The following is a 21,081-nucleotide window of genomic DNA, read 5'->3' on the forward strand; positions in this document are numbered from 1 at the left end:
CAGTGCTACCTGCGATAAGGAAATCCAAGCTGTGGAACAGCTGCAGGCTCTCAGCCTTTTTTGCTCAGTCCATGAGTGTTGTACCCAAAAGCTGTTGGTTTGACTTTCTCTCTTGCCTGCCTCATCTTTCCTGCCTCTCCCCTCCTTCTTCTGCTTCTGGAGCTGATGCTGATGGGTTGGGAAGGGCAACGCTGAACTTAAAAGTAAAATGAGACAGTTAGTACTGTTTGAGAGATATTTGGAACTTATCAGGATTGGTTCTATACACCTCTGCCCTTGAAAGGAATTAAAAGGTAAAGTAATTTTATCTTGGAAAGCTTTCTCTGCTTGACTTTTCGAGTTGATTTCAATGTTAGGAGTGCCCATTTCTGCATGCTTCTTAGGAAAAAAATTTTGCTTTTGTATGGGTCATCTTGTGCTTGCATAGAAACAGGTTTCAATGCTGTGTTTTGAATCTAAGTGTGTCATTGTTTGAGTTCACGATTAACCTCTGCCAGAGCTCTTTGTGTATAGGGACTTGATGTTTTTAGCATCAGAGTGTTATGGTGCTCAGAGACAAGGGGACGCTATCATAAACTCTTTTTGAAACAGGAAGAAAAAAGATTGAAAAAGAATGTTCCCTACTCGAGGAGAAATCAGAATGGTTAAGTGTAGAGAAAGTTCTTGAAGAGGTGTATGAACTGCCTGGTAACATCTCAGGATCCATAGGTGTCTACACATAAACAGCAGTCAAAGGTTTTCTGTTGCTTCTCTATTCTTTAAAGGTCACACAGTATCAATACTGTTCTCTGAAGAAAACAGTTGACTGCTATGAATACTGGCTTTTATAAGCCCACTTTCATATGGGCCCACTGGATAATAATTAAATTAAGGTTTCTGACTCTTCCCAAGGTTGTGCTTATGAATATCTAAAGATCTGATTGATCAGAGAAGCTCAGGTTAACCGTAAAATTGATCAAAAAGCAGGCAAAGAATAACGGCTCAGCCGAGCAGTACTGCGGAGTGATAAACCCACTGCTGGAGAATGTGACTGGAATGAGGCTGTAGCAGCCTGTTTTCATTTCAGTGTATTTAGCATGGGGCTGTCACTTAATTGTGTTGTCATTGTTTTCCTCTGACAAAGAGGGCCGAAGACTGACAGGCCACATGCGTTTGTCTGTGTTGCATTTTTCCTCACTTCGTGAGGGAAGGATCTAAAATGTAATCAAAAAGCAGCCGAGCCTTTGTCACTACCTTTGCTGCCTGGCTGGGTTCTGCAGAGCATCCTGGGCTTTCAAATGGCCGATGGTGTGACTTTGGTGGGCAGCTCTTGCTCACACATAGAGTGGTCCCTCAGGGAGCCTTTCCTCCATGGGCCATTCCTGTATCCGGGGAACCTTTCCTTCATGGGCTGTTTCTGGCAGCTCTTGAGCACAAGCAACTTCCCTCAAGGTCAGTAAACAGAGAGATTTCTTTGACAGAACAAGGATTTTAAGCCCCTGGTGCCCTGACCCATCCATGTGGCTGTGGCTGGCAATAAACCACCACACCAACCTCTTCCTTAGTTACGCAATCCATCCTTCTCAAAAACATGAGCAAGGAATGATGGCTCCAGCCTGTAATTTGGAGACTGCCCATCTGTCAGGGGAGAAGGGCAGCAGTTGTGTCTTTTCATGTTATTTTCAGGCACGGGTTCTGTGGCTTTCACAGCGTTATGGTAAAGAAAGAGGTTTGACTGGCTTGGTGTCTTAAACTGAGCACTAAGCTGTGCTCTGATTTAATCCATTTTTCCTACAGGTTTAGTAGTGTTCAGGGTGGGGAAAAGGTTTCATCCTTTAAGGCTCAGTGCACTCTGACATTCACCCAACAAAGCACTTAAGAAAATGAGCAACTATATGCTTATTATTAAGCACATCATCAAATCTTTTGCTGGGTCATTGCAAAAATCAAGCTTGCCTTGAATGAAAAGTAAAAGAAAATATATGCTAGTGGGAGTGAGGGTTTTTTCATATTTAGTATTATTTTTACAGACACCCAGAGTTCGTTAACTGAATTAGTCAAAAAGCATTGCTCTAAGTCTTCATTTTAAAGACAAAATTATTTAGGGGTAAGAACAGGGCAGCCTAGGAGTCAGTGGTGGTTAAAGGGATTAGTTTCATAAACATTTGTTTTGGTGGTTTTGTGTTTACAGTACTGATGCTGGAGATCAGATTATTTTTTTGTAGAGGGCATTTGAGTTTTTTGGGTGGACGTTTATTGTCTTGAGCTGTATTTCTGAGTTCTACCAAGCTTTTCCTATTTTTCCTAGCACAGAGGACTTGCATCAGGTGTTAAGTGCCGCCTAAGATTTGAGAGACATGGACAGGGTTGACAAAGGATACATGTTGCCTACCTAAAAATCCAGAAAAATCAGGTAGAATAACATTAAGAAATTTTTGCTGTTCATTGTCTAGGTGTCATTTGAACATACACAGGAGAAGGAACCTCAAATTCCTCCTTCCTCCAGCTCTGTTTCCTGCATTTTCTTGGTTTGTCTTGGGGTTTTCCCAGGACTGCAGAGCTGAATGTGTGTGTAGTGTTTTCCCTATGGACCGCTCAGGCTCTGCCTTATTCCTTAGAATAGTGAAGAGCACACACACCAACTCTCTTTGAAAAATTTGGGAAGGAAGAATTTTTTTGTGGGGCAATGAGGCTTCTACCCCTGGGATAACGCCAGATACAGAATTGTGTTTCTTTATGAGACTGTGGATTATCATAATTCCATTGGACTTTTGTCTACTGGGACAAAAAGTGCCAAGCCTCACTTGGAAAGTTCAGGCAAGTAAATATCCCCTCTTTGTGATTTTTGTGTAAATTGCAAATTAGCTGGACTGCTCAGAGTAAGTCCAAGAGTGTTCAAAATAGGAACCCAATGAATATTTAGAAAAATCCTTATTTGCTGTTTCAAGCTCTTAAGTAAATCTTACCATGAGAATTTTATATTGCTGGTGATATAAATTCCTCACACTGTACTGGGAGCTAATTCAGAGCCTCCTGTCCTATCGAATCCAATCCTATCACATACTGAGGGGCAGCACCATCCCATTGTGGTGAACATTCCCTCCCTTTATTCTGTGGAGTAACAGGCCGAGTTCTAACCTTTATTTTCTCGGAATGATGGCAATGGCTGTATTTGTACATGCAGTCTTTACTGGGTCTGAATATGCACAAAACTAACTTCAGGATCTGTCCCCTGCTCTCACTGCATTCTAACAGAAAAATAAACTGCTGTAACATGCATTTTTTTCCCAGTGACTATAGAAGAAACATTGAGATAGTGAAGCATTTGTCAGAACTGGTCCTTTGTGTTGCCTCATGCAACCATGTTGTCTTAAAAGGATATTTATACAGTACGGGGCTGATGTATAATACTGGGTATAATTCTCTGAGCAATGCCAAAAATGGGGGGTGCTGTGCTTTTGAGTTTCAAAAATGTCAAAATGGAAATCCAGGCCGTTTGACACTGCACTAATTTGCTGAGACATGTTGGAATATGTAGCCCTTTCCGTAATTCTGCACAACACTTCAGGCTGTAATACTGCAATAATTACCCAGTGAAATCATAATTGAAAGGTAAAAATTGAATTTAAACAGATAATTTAAACAGAACCAGATTTTACCAAGCATGACACCTTTATGCTGTCTGCTATATTCCTTATAAAACATACTAAATTTTAAGCCGATAACTCAAATGGTTCCTGTGGTATAAACTTGTGAAAAGTCACAATTTTGCATTGTGCTGCAAAGCCACCTTACAATATAGTGACTACCATGGCTCTTTAATATCCAGCAGAGTTCTCCTGCTGTGCTTTGTCAGTCGGTAGCAACATCCAAGTCTTCTTGTAAAAGTAATTCACACTTTTTTCACAACACTGTTGCTTTAATTACCACTGAACTCTGCTGTTGCTCAGACAGGCCTAGCAGGACCAAGAGAGGGTCAGCGCTGCAGTCACTGCAAAAGAAGCAAATGGCTTTTTTTCTTACTTTATTATTAACAAACCATCTTTGATTGAAATGCTCCAAGCTTCTGAGACCCAGCCTTGTCTCTGCGCTCTCTTGGGGTATTCATTATCAAAGTAGACCACGGATGTCAATCTGAGAAAACATCAGAAATAATACCTAAAATCCTAATCAGAAAATGTCAAGTAAAGGCAAGATTCACATATCTCTTACATGCAAACAGCTGATCAGATTTTTCATATGTGCACATAGAATTTCTGATAGAACTGACTAACTTTACATCAACTTACGGTACCTTTTTTTATGTGTAAAACCGATTTTTACCCATTTATGTGTGATTTTCTTTTTTCTTCATGTTTATTTCATTTGTTATATCTCGTTAGAGTCAAAGGCATTCGCAGGAAGAAGTGAAAGATGCTGAAAGACAAAAGAGATTGTATTTAAAATTACAAAATACAGCTTCTAGACCTTTGTCTCATGAAATGTTCAATATTTATGTATCTCCCACACTAAAAAGCTGTAAGATAACCTGTTTAGGAGCACAAACATAATTTTCAGACCTAGGCTTGAGTGGGTTTGTCTCACTGCTTACCTTAGAAGGCCAGGTTTGAAAACGGTCCTGTCCCTCCTAGCTCTGTGTGGGGCTTAAACTCACCTGGAGAGAAATGCAGTACTTCTACCATGGCAGTGTCCTCTGTAGACTGCAACATTCCAGCATTTTTAGTGCTGGATGTGATCTTTTTCCACATACGGCAAAGGGAAATGGCAAAGTAGGTTTTGGAGATGTAACTGATTTAGTCAACATTAAATCCAATGCAGCCTGCCAGCCTTAACACTTATTAGAATATACCAATGATCCATAAATAGGATTAGAGATTAGCCCTGTGTTTCATATCTCACCTCAAAGATGATTCTGCAATCTGATACCACACCACTTAACGCCCCAGCAATGCAGGGTTCCTGCCTGACTTGGGGAAAGGGGACACCTGTGGGATTAATATTCATTTAATTAAACAGCCATATCAACTATGGAAATACACTGGGTTTTGTGCATGGATTTCTCGTAGCCCAAGAATCAGAATATTCTTAATTTCTGGCTGTAGCAAGGTGAAAGCTGACTGGGTAAAGTGTTGTCTGTGGGATGCTCAGTAGTGCCATGCCCTGATCAGGGATAATAACCTGGAGCTACTATTAAGGAGATAAAGGGCTGACAGAAAACACCAGAAGAATTAATTTGGAAAATATTTGCCCTAAGTTACTCTCAATATTTTCTCATTCTATGGTGTGTGGAATCAGGAAGGATAGAAATTAGAGGTCAAAAAAAAAAAAAAGCCACAAGTGGGGGGTAATAGAAATAAGGTTTCAACATGGATTTTGGCAAGGAGGAGAAAGACTTGGAGCAGCAGAGTAACACTTTGACCTGCAGACCTTCACACAGGAATTCAGGCAGATTAAGAAACCTGTGATGGGTGAGATTGGCTTTTCCTCTGCAGCTCTTCAGCCAGTGGTAGATTTTTCCAAGTCCTCATTCCCAATAGTGGGACATGCCTGCTAGGAGTACTTTGACTTTTCCTGGTGAAAACTGCACAATATGAGAGAGCACAGAAAGTAGCTGAAATGATGATTATTTGACATACAGACCTGCAGTGACTTGGGGATGTGTGGTTGTGTGTATCAAGGACAGAGACAAAAGGAGGGAGGGAGTTTCTCCTTCCTCACCTGCTCCCGGCACATTCAGGCAGAGGCACCACTCTCACTTCCACATCTCTTTCTCTGCACTGAGCTGCAGAGCGTTTGTTCTGCAAAAAGGCGCTTGCAGGAGGTATCACTTCCTACAAATTTTTTATTTTGCATTGACTAAATAAAAGGCTTCAGTCTTGTAGTGATTTGTGCAGTACTAAAACCAGTGCTGATCATATGCAGCAACCTGTAGTTCTTTCAAGAAGCAACATTCCTGCCCTGGTGTGGATAAATGGTTCCTTGAACCTGAATATAGCAATGCTGATATTTGCTGCTCTCTGGCCTGAAAGTACCTGTAAATTCACAGGCAGGAGATGCAGCTGAAGCTGTGGCTGCTTCTATCATGAATCCAGTAATATTTCCTCTTCCTTTTCCCTAGGTGCTTAGATGCTGCATATCTTTCCTCCCCCCAGATATTTATATCCTGATATACTGAAAAAAGTGCTTGCAGATGCCAGTGCATCTTGGGGGTGGAGAGGGGAGGCAGCAGAAACAGAAATTTAAGATTCAGTATTTGGAAAATTAGAAAAGAATGGAAAAGATGACCTTATGATTTCCCACCATTTGAAGTCCAGCATTTTTTTTTTTGGTACACCCTAGAATCGTGCAGCTTATCCCACACTGGTGATGCCTTTGTGAAGATCAGAACATTACAAAAATAAATAAATAAACATCTAAATACCTGTTTTAATCAAGGAAGGAATTTCAGGTTTGAATATCAATGTTCCCCTAAGAGTTTTTGGGGTTCCTGTGTGTTCAGCACACAGGGAAGCAGCCAGTGGCTGCTGTTCCGTGTAGAAGGAACTAATGAGTGGAGGAGAATTCAGACCAGCTATAATATATTGGTCAGAAACATGGCTTGGTCTGTGCCAGGTGGTTTGAGTATAAAACAAATCTGAGTTTACAGCCTCTTTTTCTTTGAGATTAATCAAATCTGAGGCAGCATGAAACTACTGGATCTGAGAAAACAGATTGTAAAAACTGATATTGCTAGTTTTCATGGTAAAATTTAATGCGTACAGAAATAGTGCATACTTAGAGAAGACTAAATGCATCCCTTTGGGTTTAAAGAAAAATAATTGTTGGCAAACTGTATTTTAAACTAATGTTCTGAAAGGCAGAAAAGAGCTAAAAGAAGATGGTAACAACATCTCTCTAAACATGGTAACAGTTTAGGTGCCCTGCTGAGAATGAGAAGTAGAGGGTTTAGCAACCTGTTGTAGCACAGGCAGGGAATACAATTGCATCCCCCAAAAAATCCCTAGGCTTCATCCTGACCACGTGACCTTGTTGTGTGACAACTGTACTTGCCAGCCATACCAAATAAACAGAGCAACACCATACCCTTTTCAAGTTTAAGATATTATTACAGCTTGTGAATAAGATTCCCAGTATGTGGACCTGACAACTATGAAAAACTGTAATTTAGGACGTAGAGTATTCTCTTCCTGCTTTTATGTGGAATTTCACTTTAATGCGATGTAAATGACAGTAAGAAATACATTCATAGAATGTTAAAGCCTTCCCATTAAAAATTCTGTATGCATTTTATATTCTAATTCATGTACAGTCAAAAACCCTGATAAAATCATAGTACTGATTTGACTGCTGCACTTATCGTATTAATGAGGATACTTTATGCCTTTTGAAAATTGGGATATAGTCCATTATGTGATTGTGAGTGATGTGATTGTATCACACCAATTTGTTATTCAATCCCACCCCTCCTCCCTTCAGTCAACTTTGTATATAGGAAAAGCCATTGGTGAGCATGTGTGGAGGCAGGAAAACATTTAAAATTACTATTGTCTTCTTTAATCCTTTACCTGTTAAACAGATTATATGTATTTTTTTCCAAAGCCTAAAATTCACTCGAACTCCAGAGGGGAATTCGCAGAGGTATCCAAAATGCCCAGAGGAGCACCAGCAAAGGCTGGCTGAAGGAGCGACTTGCCTAAGCCAATCCTCCAGCTTTCTGGATGTGTGTGTAATGTGGGATTCTCCTCCCAAATACCATGTTGTAGACTAATCCTCATGGTTTTGCACAGTCACTCCTCAGGGTGATTCCCTTTGCTCTCTGCCTGTCCCCCTCCACAGGCTCCATAGGGAGATGAGTGTCTAATTTCCGTCTTTTAGACAGGGAAAGTTAGATGAGAAAACACAGTTTGCTATGGCTGCATCTTAAAAATCCTTTCTGACTCCTCCACAATGGCAGGAGGTAGGGGACTGAAAAACAGCATTTCTGTTGTTGGCAACATGTCTATATGCTGGAAGTGCTTGGATAGTTTTAAATATGTTCATGTCTTCTCTTAGCCAGTCCTGATGTGCTCTGGCTTTAGGAACACTCTTTGTCCTTGTGGCTTTCTCTCCTGGTTTTAAGTCCATGGAAAATATTTCACCTTGATGAAAATAAACCCCACCTGTTTTCTCCATGTGTAGCTCCTGTGAGTGTTTCCAGGCTGAGTACAACTCCTTTTCTCCTGTGATGAAGAGCTATATGTTCTCCAAAACACAGTAGCTGATGTATGGTAGTCCTGCCTCAGAGACATCTTGAAAGCAGCATTATAACCAGAGGATTAAATCTGCATTCTCGTGCCTTTCCTGCAATCTATCCATTAAATATTTAATTCTGTCTGTAATGACGGTCTCTGTCATTAACTTGTCATGAATGCTGTATTTTTCTGATGCTGCCATGTTCACTCAGTGTCCTGTTGCTGCCTGTAATTTTCTGGTTTTTTGAATATTATGCTTGGTTTTACTGCCCAGTCCATTCTTGTGTTTCCTATCTTTATAAAAATGTCTTACTGCTGACTTAAACTTCTCCGAGGTAGAGCTGCCATATGCTACAATGCCCAACCCACTAGGGTGTTTGCGAGAGATTGGAAACACAAAATACCAAGTTCGTGCCATGCTGTTTCATATTTGGAATGTCTGCCCTTGTCGATGCAGGAACATGGCTCAAAAGGTTTCTCAAAGTGTGTGTCCTCATGATTTTGGCTGCCAGTGTCAATCAGTTTGTCCATTATGGCTGTGCCAGTGCCATTATGACAGTGCAGAGGAATACAAGAGGCAGTGCACATGGACGCGTGCGTTCAGGAGGTATAAAACAGTGCAGGGTAAACACTGTGCTTTAAAGCGTCCTTCCTTGGGGGTGGAGGCAAGAGATATTTAAAGGTCAAAGGGAAACATTAATAGTGTTAGATAAATTTTACCCTATTTAAATTCAAAACCAATAAGAACTTTATACAATCTTTTGGACAAAGCCTGCAACATTCTAATCTCTGCAAATCCACTCTGTACTGTTCACTGCTCTTCTTATTAATCAGTTCTACAGAGCTGTACTCCTCTCAGTGCTGTTATACACACTGCATTTTTATTCTCCAGCTTGGCCTTTTCTGTATTTTTGCTTTGTCTTACATTCAATTACCCACAGCCTGGTTTGCAGAACAGGGGGCCATTGGGGGCTGCATTTAAGCTACAGCCCATTATGTCATCTTGCTTCATATATTTTACTCTGATCTTTCTTAGGATGAAACTCATTTATGAATCTTTCTGTGGAGATATTATGTGCCTTCTTCTGCAGGGTCTGAAATTTGCCTTCTCAATGCCTCTGTATTAAAAGAACAAGCGAACACCCAACTTATTTACATCTTGAATCCTGGTACTTACACCTATTGTTGCAGTTTCCAGAATACCAAGGTATTCTAATTATTGTTGCTTTATTTGATGCTTTCATAATAGCATTTAGTGTTCCAAATCCAGTGTCTGCTTTCTGAGGAAGCCTTTTGTGTTCTTTGTGATGTATGCTTCCAAATTCATTTGAGAAGTCCATCTCCCTTCCATACCTGTGAGCTTGGCAAGTGTTCCTGGAACTGGAAGCTGTTTGCCCAGTGAGAGTTCTCTTTGAAAAAATCCACGGCTCAGAGCTTATGACATTTGATGAAAGTCTTGGTCACTCTTCAGGGATGGTGCCTGGGATTGAATTTTAGAGCTGCTCAGAACTGTCTTGCTTTTCATGTCATTTTCACAATTGCATTTGAATTAATGTTTCTGGTCAAGATGTGTTAAAACCAGGATGTATTTATAGTATTTTATATGCATTCATAAATATATATACTAAAAATGCATGTGTATGACACACTAATTATTTATATTTATCTGTAGGTATTAATAACACACAATCATCTTCTACTTAATTTTGTTGCAATAATAGGAGTCATGGTTCAACAACCAAGTTTTTTTCCCAGGCTTTTTTGTCCACAAATTCCATCGGTAACAAAATTCCTTTGGAAAACTGCTGGCACTATTTCCTTTTAGTATCAAATTAGATTTTTTCCTATTGTCTCCTGATCCCAAATTCTTTTTGAGATGTGTCTGCTGTGATTTTTCTCCCAGGATTCTTGTTTCATCTTCTGCTTGGCAAACTGGAAGTGTTTGCCATGTTTTGATTTGGTGATGGAGGCACATGCTGGTGGTCATTTAATCAAATTGACATGTACAGATATTTAATGCTTAGAATTCCAGTTAAAGTGGGATCGAAACCAGTATAATCCATACAATTGGCCAGCTTCTGGATTTAGGGTGAGAGTGTAATGTTTTTTTATCTTCAATATGGTTTTTGTAATGTCTCATACTGAACTATACAGACATACAGATTTTAGAATTAAGAGCTGCATTAGGTACCAATAAAGAAGGAAAAAGTCCTAGCTATGATACATTAGAAGCCTTGTGCTGGAATTACAGAAGGATTTCACAGATAGAGGAGCCAAGCAAATCCTTAGCTTTTAATAGTATAAAACATAGTAAAAGCTGAAAGTTCATGCCAGTCCTTCAAAATAATTGTCTTTAATATTATTATTGATCATGTAGTAGGAGACACAGCCTGAGTGCTACAAGGATTTCAAGGGAATGCTTTACAGCTTAATTATGTTTCCCTGGGAGATTTAACATAATTCAATTTATTTTCCCTCATGTTTCATCAATCATTATATGAATAGAAAGGATATCTGAGCTTCATTTCTAAGTGAATTCCTGTAGATTCAAGAACTTTTGACAATATCCATATCAGAGAGAGGAATGCAGCACACCTTCTGTGGGGGAATGAACCCGCAAAGCCTCTAAACACCAGTGGTGAACTTGCTCTTTGTTATTGGTGAGTTTTCTGAGGACTAACTGTTGATCCATGGGGCCTCTGTAAACCCAGTTGGGCAACAAGAAGCCCGCTAAAGTTGGGCCAATTAATTCTTTTTAGCCATCTATTTCTGAAGAGATTTGATTGGGCTTGGAAGATGCACATGCATGTTCTTTTTGTCTCACAGAGGGTACTGATGAATTTAGTTCATTTTCTGTACAGTAGCCTGTTCCACAGTAAGTTGGATCTCACCGTTGCTCGGTACCCAGCAGCCTCTTCATCTCCATTTTGGAAGCTGCCAGATTATTCAGGATATTCATCACATGCTTCCAAAGCACCCATTGAAATGAAATGGAGATTATTTTTTAGGGCAAAATGGGAATCACCTGCAATGCTCTTTCTGTGCAGTGATAATCCTAGATGTGTTTTATGCAAGGGAAGTCCTGTTTTAAGACAGTCCACATATTTTGCTGATACTGATGTGGTACAAATCCCTGCAGTGGTTCTGTTGTGCCTCTTGGGGCCTCTCAGCTGTTGGTGAATTCTGGGGGACTTTGGGCAGCTGGGGTGGGAGCTGTGCCAAACCAGCCGAGGGAGCATGGGCTGAGCAGCCACAGCAATGACATAGGGAGGGAGAGGAGTTCCAGTTCCCTCCTTGGCTCACCTGCTGCAGTCTGGGTAGCAATGGCAGGAGAACGTCTATTGCTGGGGGGTTGGATGAAGGAGCTTTAAAAAAAACTATCAAGTAAGTCCAGATCTGAGTCAGTGACTTTTAAAATGAAAGGTCTGCTCTATTACTGTTAATGGGCGGGCTTTCATAATTCTTTGCTATTGGAGTACTAACTCCCTCTTTTCAAAGCCTTCCTGAACCTCTCATTGTCCAGCATTTGTATCCCTCACTTTAATGAGCGCTAAATAAGAATTATATAAGTATTTCAATAATTCTCACTGGACAGTTAATTAAGCATCACTGACTCTAAGGAGCAGTCAGCTATTACCTCCTTTTACAGACAAGTGCTTCCACAGACACAAAGGGAAGAGGTCAATTTAAAAAAAAATGATGTGTGGATTAGTAATCTTTCTCCGTAATAAATGATCTGGCTAACAAGCTGAAACAGTGAAATAAAAACTCGCCTTTTTTTTTTTTTTTCTCTCTTTTTTTTTTGTTCCCTCATTTTTTCCATCCAATCTCTTGTGTTCCTTCAACCTTCTTTTATGCAGGGAATGAATTCCCTTTAACTTTTTAGGGCCTGAATATTTTGAACTAAAGCTCTCCAAATTTGCTTCCCTCAGAAGATGGCGTGGGGCACAGCCCTGCCCAGTTCTTCATCGCACATTCTTTTTTAACAGCTTCTGTGTTTTCTTCTATTTGATAGATCCTACCACAAACTTCAACTAGAGTGAGTGCAAAGGACCATAATACCAGTCTTACACACAGGGTATTTTATTAAGTCCAGCAGTTAAAAATGTACAAAGTTCCTTGTAATAATCCATTCATTCTGTTCTCGCCTGATTCTTGGAGTAAGCCTGCACAATTATTCAAATCCCAGCTTTTAGCTACAGCATACACCTCGCCATGGGGCTATGCCTCTGTAATCTTGCTTTGGTCTTGCATGTCAAATGGAATTAACTCCCATAAGAAATGTATGCGAAGACAACCCAAAGTGTCTAATCCTACTGCTGTCTTAAATTTCTGAAACTCAGACCTGTCATCTTTTTCTATAGCTTTGTTGAAGTTCTCACTTATGCTTCAGTCCATCCAAAGATGAAGTTTAGGGAAATTTGCATTTTTATGTATTTTTCAGTGGTGCACTCCTGTGGCCTTTTCACGTGTTCCCTTTGTGGAATTATTTTTTCCCTGAACTCGAGTCCTGTTTCACACCCTGTGGAGCGCCTGGCGGAGGTGGATCCGGTTGCTTTTAGCCGGCAGTGTACAAGTTTAAACACACAGGGCATTATGATGCTCACGTGTGGAAATAATGATATCATTATGAATACACCTCAGTAGCTCAGCCCAGCTAATCACAAAACCTAATTCTGCCTCGATTCAATCTCCAGTCGTGGCTTTCTTCCCAAATAAATCTGGAATTAGCTGTGCTCCGTGTAACCGCGCTGTTTGTGTGTTGCAGTCGGAGCAACTTTCCCAGCAGCATTCCCGAGCCTGGCTGCTGCTGTTCTCTAGGGGGCACGCTTTCAGATTCCAGCCCCAAAATGCCTACGTTATACATAATGAAAGGGAGGCAAAAGCACAGCATTATCAGAGAGAAACTTAATTTTCCACTTATTCAATCAAATATCATCCAGATCTGATTAGGGGTGGCCAATTTTAGATGAACCAGGCAAAATACATTTACATAGGGGGTCCAGTTTCAACATAATTTCAGTAAAAAGCAATTACAAAATTACAGTCAGATGGAAAGCTGGTTCTTCTGGGTGTCTTGGCTAAGTGAGGTTGGAAGGGTAGAACTGTAACTTATTGTAGTGGATATTTAATAAGTGGTAAAGCCGCAGCACTCTCCACTTGAAAGTTAATTAAGGCCGTGGAATGACCATACTTGTACAGCAAATATGTTAATGGGTTGGCCATGGTAACTGTCACAACAAAGCCTAGCGAAAAATAATGGCTTATTATTGGATTATTGGAAACTAAGACAAATACTGAAATGCAGATAAAGGTTAAAATACTTGCTTATGTACTGGCACTATATAAATGTCAATAAGTAGTGCATGTGAGGGAGACTTTCTCTTTAGATTTTTTAGGCAGGCTGTGTGGTTATGAGAGAGTCCAATTCTGCTCAGAAAGCTTGAGCTAGTTCTTTGTATGTAGTATTTCATTTGAGTGTAATTGCTGCATTATTTTTGTTGCTGTTGGATAAGTGAATGCAGTGGCACACAGACTACCAATTGACTGGTGTACTTTAAGTGGATTAAATCTTAATTTTCTTCCTAAGAAGTCTCCTCATTCAGAGTATAGTCAGTTCTGGCCTTTTGCACGCTCAGTTCCCAGGAATTTTGAACTTCTTCAACAGCCCATGTGAGGACGGGGCAGGGGAGCACTGTTTTCCCACTTATTTCAAGAAGCCTGGGGACAGCTTAACAAAAATGGTGAAGAGTTAAGAGAAAATCCAACTCTGCCATACCCAGAGAAGTGTGATCAGATGAGCAAATGATGGTACCTGCAAGCGAATGGCCTGTTGGGGTAACTAAGAAACCTAGCAAAGAGGAAAGGATCTTAAGGGAATATATAATTATGGAGGATGAATTAGGTGGGAGAAGAGAAGGAGCATGCTTGGAGAGTGCACAACAGAACAGGAAAATGCAGTGCATGTTTGCAGCAGCTGAAGGAAAAACAGAAAAAGAAGGGAAGGGAAAGGTGGGAATATTCCCAGGTCATCCTGTCAGTGCAAGGGAGTCAAATGAGGCTCGGCTGTTGTGTTCTAGTAAAGCAGGCTGGTGTCAGCTTTGCTCAGTTAGTGAGTGATGCTGCATGAAATCAGGAGCTGGACTACTCGGAGTCACAGCACACACCCCCTGTGGTGTGCAGTGAGAGAGACGAACAGCATTGTGTGTGGTGAATTCCTGGCCAGCCAAGAGCAGTAGTAAAAATGTAGAAAATTTATTTGAAGTGGGAGAGCAATGCCTTTTAAAAGTTACTTTGGTTTGGGCATCCCCAGTTGACAACTGGGAACTGTTGCAGTGTGTGATGGTCCTTGCTGTTTGTCCAACCCCCAGTTAACAGTTAAAAACTGTTTCAATCTCTGATGTTCTTCTCTCATCACCCTTTGCAAGGTTTTGTCACATACTTTAAAGAGGCTCAGATAAACTGATCTCTCTCCATGATATCGGGTAAGGATGCCATGGAGCTCTTCCTGTGCATGCGTCTCTTATTTAAGTAAAAGGTCTTTGGGGAAGGTGATGTCTCTTAATCCATGTTCCAAGACGAGTGTCCCACTTTTGCCTGAGATCTTGAGCTGCCAGTGAAATACAAATAATGATTGCAGCCATGCATGAGTGATTCAGTTCTGATTTTCTGAAAAAGTGTTCCATTTTACTATCTCATTCAAGAGCATGAAAGCAAAAATAGGCCATTTTGAGCAAATGATGCATAATTGTGGACCTTAAACACCTTAGCACTGAGCTCATCACTGAGGGAGGTTGGAATATGCTCAGTACTTTCTCAAGATTTATCTGAGTTGGTGTCAGATGACTTGTGGATTCTTCTGGAAGTTACAGAAACATGTAATGCAAGTGTGTTTTGTTAAGCCAAATATTTTTCCATATAACTACTGATTGAGTGATTCCACTTTGTTTTAAGCTGGAATATGTAAGGCCAGAGTGCCTCACTGGAAAACTTTAAAATTTATTCAGCTTTTCTGAAGAATCATTTTAAAATAATCCATTATCTTATTTTCAAAGAATTCACATGGCAGGACAAGCTTCAGGTTGTTCTGAAGGACAAAATACATCCTAAGTAACAGCTTGAATGAGAACTCCAAAACAATTTCCCTAGGGCTGATAATTTAGACAATTGACTTCTATTCTCCATAAATACCTCAAATGTCCTAGACAAGTGCTAATGCCTCTGTTGTCTTCTTTTTGCTGACTACATCCCTCCTGGTCTTTACAGAAAGACCTCTGAACAATGTGGCTGAGGAATGGAAAGGTGCAGGGAGCTTGGGCAATAATATTTTTGCAGTGCTATCCACCAAAAGAGAAAAACGTTTGTCTTTGCAACTACCCTGCTCTCGTGTACTCTGTGCCTTCACTCCTGGCTGACAGTTTCTTAGATGAGTTTTCGTGTTGTTTTCTTGTGTGGTGAAAGTCTTTCAGCAGTGTTAAGTCCCCTTATTTTTCATAGGTTGCCATGTCCTCCCCTGTTCTTTTCCTTCCTGTGTCAGCTCCAAAGCTGCAGATTTATTCTGCCCATAATCAGTTTCTGAGTCAGTTTGGGTGACCTTGACTCTGGCTGTATTTTTGTGACTTCTGTGTTTTCTCTTCTCGCCCTCTCTCTGCTTTGTCTGTTTAAGGCTGTAAGTCTCTACCTCTGCATAGAATTTTTCCATACAGGATATAGCCTGGGGTATTGTTGTTAAATATTCTAATAAATGTCTGCGTAAGTGTGAGTGTGTCTGCAGTACCAGAAATACCCAAAAGTCGTTCTAGGCATATGAGAAGTCAGTCCTTTGTTTGAAACTCCTTACTCTTGGAAAGTTTGTTCCTGCAATGTGCTGGGTCTTGGTTGTGGCTGGAGAGCTCCAACCACTCACATGAGTTTCTCTGTGCCAGTGGAGCAGATGTGTTGTTTTAATTTTTAACCCCAAGAAAAGAAAACCAACCACAACCCCTAAACTTTAGTGCATATATGGGGGGTTTTTTTCATTCTTTCAGAGTTGCCTGTTTATTTTCTTTTTATTTAGCTTGTTTGTTTAAAAACACACTCTCAAACTTTGGTTCTTAGTTGACTCTCCAAGGCTTGCCTTCTGTCCTGTATGGTTTTCTTGATTGTTTACATTCTCCCTGCTCCAGTATCTAAATGTATGAGCCTGGTCTTAAGATGATGGTCTCACTTTCAAATGGGAGTATCAAAAACACTTAGTAATGTGCTTGCAAGGCTCGCAAAGTGATTTTAAATCCTCTGATAGAAGCTATCTATTATAATTGCACCAAGTACTGTTATTAATGTCTCCAGCCTCTCCATTCTGTTTTTGCTCAAGCCATGCCCAAGAACAATTAGCTGTTTGCTTGACCCGCATTATAACATCAGCTCTCCATTATGATAACAGTGGAGTGACTAAGAACAACACATAATCTTCGGATTTAATGGGGCAGAAGACTGCAAAGGGCCAAACCCGTCTTGATGAAATGCCCTCAAGTCAGCAACTTTATGCAGAGGTGGATGTGGCACAATGTGATTTTTGTGGCTCTGTCTGATTGTTACACAGAAATCCAGGGCTGATACCAATGACATTGCAGCAGATTAGTCAGAAACTGCTGTTGAATGTAGAAAATACTGGGGGGAGCTCAGCAGCTCAATCTTTTCTGTCTTTAGGGGAGCCGAAATTATTTTATCCTGTCTGTTGGTGTGCATGCAAATGAGAAACATTCCCTCTTCCTAAAATTCCACGTGTGTGCACAGACTGTTCACCGTTAATGTTATCAGTGCAGGGGCTGTTGCTTTGATAAGGTGGGTGGGAGCTCACCACTACTGGGGCACATCAGTGGATTGACACAACACTGAGGATGTCACAGTGCAGAATTTTCTGAGTAGAACTGTTGGTATGACACTCTGTAAATGAAACTCCCTCTTGCCTTATATAAACTGTGTTTGTAGACAATAACCTGCAAGTACACTGCATTCTGAGAGCCTCAGTCTAAAAATGTATATATTGGTCCAATAAATAGCATCACGTTATCAGTTTTATTTTTCTGCTTCTATTGAATGCAGAACACATGCTGCTAGGAAACAAAAAGGACATGCATTTATTTTCAGGCATAGGACTTTGCAACCACTTGGGAAGAATATTCTTGATTGAGAACCAAAACATTCCATGATGCTTAACAAACCTGCAAATTGAAAAATCAACATCTGCCCTGTGTAGCAACATAACAGAAGAAAGACCTGTAGCCTGAAAAATTCAAAATACTCCTTAAATTATGTTTCAGTGCATTTATAAAATTATTCTTCTCTGAGTTAAGGCTCAAGCTGGTTTTATATGGCAGCATCTATGATGTGAATGGACAAAATTTCCTCCTGCACTTGCCCATGGCTGTGGAATGGGATGGATGGACCCAGGAACGTGGAGCTTGTGTCTCCCTGAACGCTGCCACAATGATATCTTAAAACAAATGAGATGCATCATTAAATCACTGAGGATGACCTCAGTTGTCCAAACGCCACAACTCCTGCACTCACAGTTCCCCTTCCTGATGGAATGTTGGAGTTTTCACCAAGCAGCCAATGGAGGCGAGCGGAGCACGGTCCACATTCAGACAGAGGAAGGCACTGCTCTAAAGGAAACACAGAAACCTGTGATTATGCACTTACTGCAGTGCTGCCTGCTTGCTGAACGTCTGGGAGTTTTTTTGCTGTTTCCCTTATTTACATATCACAGACATGTCTTTATAAAGTTACTTTAATAATTTATTAGCTTGATCTTTTCAGAAATCTGCTCGGGCTAGGTGTCATTAAGAAAAGTTATTTCAACTTATTTAAAGGTTTGTGCCCGGGTAGGGCATTTACCTGCCTCACTGCTGATACTCTAAAAATACCTCCATGTCCATATTATTATCCATTCTTCACGTCCAATTGCTCTGTTATGGTAATAGTCAGAAGCACACCATGTAGTAATTACTTACAGCTGACTTAAGAAAAGAATATTCAACTCCCCCACTGTTCCACTAGAAGGTCTTTATGCACTATTAACTCATTCCTGTTTATTAATACTCTACTGGTAATTCTGGCTGCTGCTTTTTAGGTTTGTAATAGGAGGACTATTAAACAGCAATTATTGACCATATGGGTTAGTGAATATTTGTGGTGGTTGTTGGGTGGTTGTTTTGTTGTGGGTTTTTTTTTGTTTTTTGGTTTTTTGTTTTTTGTTTTTTTTTTTAAGCTTTAGGTTGTTTTCAAGGAGCCACATCACAGTATAGTGGTGCAACTTTACATCTGCCTGGGATTAACAACTTTGGCAGCATTCCCCACCTAGAAAATGCAAATTCCATATTTCAGAAATATCTGAAGCTGTGAAAATATAGAGCAATTTAAAAAACATGAAAACACTGTGCCAGACAAAGTGAAAATATTTTTTTTCTTTTCTCCAGCAGTGGGGATGGGGTTTGATTTCTTTTCTTTGGTTTTTTTCCCTTTGGTCTGTCTCTCTTTCTTTGACTTCATTTTTTTTTTTAATTAATTTTTAAAAATTTTTTTATTTTTTAGTTCTTGTCCTAGAATTTTGTAATGGTCAAGTGTAAATTTCAAACTAATCAAACTTCTTCTAGAAAAATGTGAATTATAGCACTTTTAAGAAGTAGAAATCTGCCTTCCTCGGTAAGCTTGCCTAGTGAGAAGATTGAGGAGAGACAAAATTATAGCAATTATCTCTCAAATAGCTGGGCTGAAAAAATGGTGTCTTTCCCCCTTTTCCTCTCCTGCCTTTTTTTTTTTTTTTTTCCTCCTTTTTTTCTTTTTTTAATCATTTTAAAATCCAACTGCAGTTCCTGCCTTTGCCAGCAGCAATAGCTGTCAGTCACTGCAGTGATGATTCCTTTTCCCACTGCTCTGCACTGGGAAGGCCAAACCAGCCACAGTTTTGGCACCCACTCTCATTGTGGTGAGAAAATAAAACACTTCAGCAGGGAAAAAATATGTAGCAGCAATGGGAAAAGGTAAACACGAGTGCAGGATGTGGTGTAGGAGAAAAGGGATTTGGGAGGTGAGCTGATCTTTAAGCAAAAGTACTGGGCCACGAGCAAATATTTTGCAGAATATATTCTCATTCCTAAATTCTCTTTGGGGTTGTCCCTAACACTACTGAAGAAGAGTCAAACTTGGAAAACCAATTACTTGTGTTTGCTACTGACACTGCTTTTTTCTGGAATTTTCTTAATCCCTTAATACTCTTCTTACACTTTCTTAGTGCTCCTACTTGTGTGTGTTTGATTTGGATTATGAGTCTCAGCTGTGTCAGTGGGGTCCTCTGAGCTGCTGACCAGTAACAGCTCCATTTAGACATAATTGTGGGCACAGTTGTTTCTGGGGATTGTTGCATAGTTGAAAAATCTCTGCAATACTAAAATAAGTCAAAAATAGTAAGTCAGTAACAATAAAGTCAAAATGATGTAAAAAAAAAATAATTTGGAATTTGAAAACTACTGCTTTATCACTGACTAAACACTGCTTCTATTTTTTTCTTCCTTTATTCCTTTTTTTCCCCTTCCCTTTAAAGTTGAAGTTCTTTCTTTGACTAACAAAATAATTTCCTGTGTGATGTGCAGCACCAAAAATCATTCCCTCCTCCAGCAATTATTTCTTGGAAGGCATATATTTTTCCACAACAGCTGATGCACTCCTGTGCTTTTAGGTCCTGAATGTTGTAGTGATGCTTTTTTTCCCAGGTGGCAAAGCTGAGAGAGGAAAAACTGAAGGGATGTGGTCAGTAGAGAAGGATGGGACTGGTGGAAGGTGGGAAGTCCTTGCTCACGGGCTTTACCCCTGCCTTGCCTAGAATAGCTGCACAGCACTGGCAGGAATCTGCTGAGGGACATTAGACAAGGGGGCTGAAGGTATAAAAAGGTGACATTGATTTTATTGCTCAGAAATATGGGCCAGTTAATTTTCTTTATGTGCCTGGCATCTTGGCCACGCTGAGGGATTTTTTTTTTGCCTGGTGTACTTTGTTATTTAAAGTTGTTGTTTAGGTGGAGGTGTCACTTCACGTTTGGAGTAAAGGATAACTGGAAATCCTGAGCGAGGTGGCCCTTGGCGCCCAGCAGAGCTGCAGTGGCTTGACATCTCATCTCCAATTCAAGCCTGCCCTGAGATAGTAATTATATCCTCATAGGAGAATGTTCCAAAATTTTATTCTTGTGCTGTAGAATTTCAAGTGAAAACTGAATCTGCTGCTGATGTGTAGCTTAGCCAGGCTGCTAAATGAGTAGAGCATGATATTCCTTGAGAAACTGGAGTGGAGGGGCAACCCCTGAACATGCTCAAAGAAAAATGTTGTGCGAGTGATTCAGCGCTCTTTCGGGGAGAGATTAGAGGTGCACCACTTAGTCAGTTCATCTCCTTAACTCATCATATATTATTTATTACAAGGATTTGGTTTCCTAAGCCTGTCATCTTCTTTTCTCTTAAGATACTACTGACTATTCAGTCTTGAGGGTTTATTTGTTACGATGATGGTGATGATTATTATTATTATGTACAGGTATGTGGAGAGGGAAGGATTTTGAGCAACAGCAAAACCCAACTTTCAAACATACGGACTGTCAGTGTTTTTGTCTTGTTTTGGCACTTTTTGCACCTCATGCTAATGGTGTGATTGTGGTTCAGATACATCTGGGGTCCCCTGTAGCCTTGATTCCAGGGGCTTTCTAACTCTGCTATAGTTCAGTGCATGGAGGCTATTAACTAAACTGGCTTAGACACCTTGCATTCATTTGCAGGATTTGAATGATAAAAGAAGCAATTTAAAAAAGAATCTTCTCATACATCAGCCACATTTATTTAA

The 21,081-nt window shown here is 40.2% G+C and overlaps 1 long non-coding RNA gene across 15 annotated transcripts in view; it reads left to right on the forward strand.

Annotated features, from left to right (window-relative positions):
• Nucleotides 1–21,081, forward strand: part of LOC104691503 — a 481,199-nt gene that overhangs the window by 316,909 nt on the left and 143,209 nt on the right. The window lies entirely within an intron of this gene.

The sequence above is a fragment of the Corvus cornix genome, chromosome 3, assembly GCF_000738735.6.
Source record: "Corvus cornix cornix isolate S_Up_H32 chromosome 3, ASM73873v5, whole genome shotgun sequence".
NCBI lineage: Eukaryota > Metazoa > Chordata > Aves > Passeriformes > Corvidae > Corvus > Corvus cornix.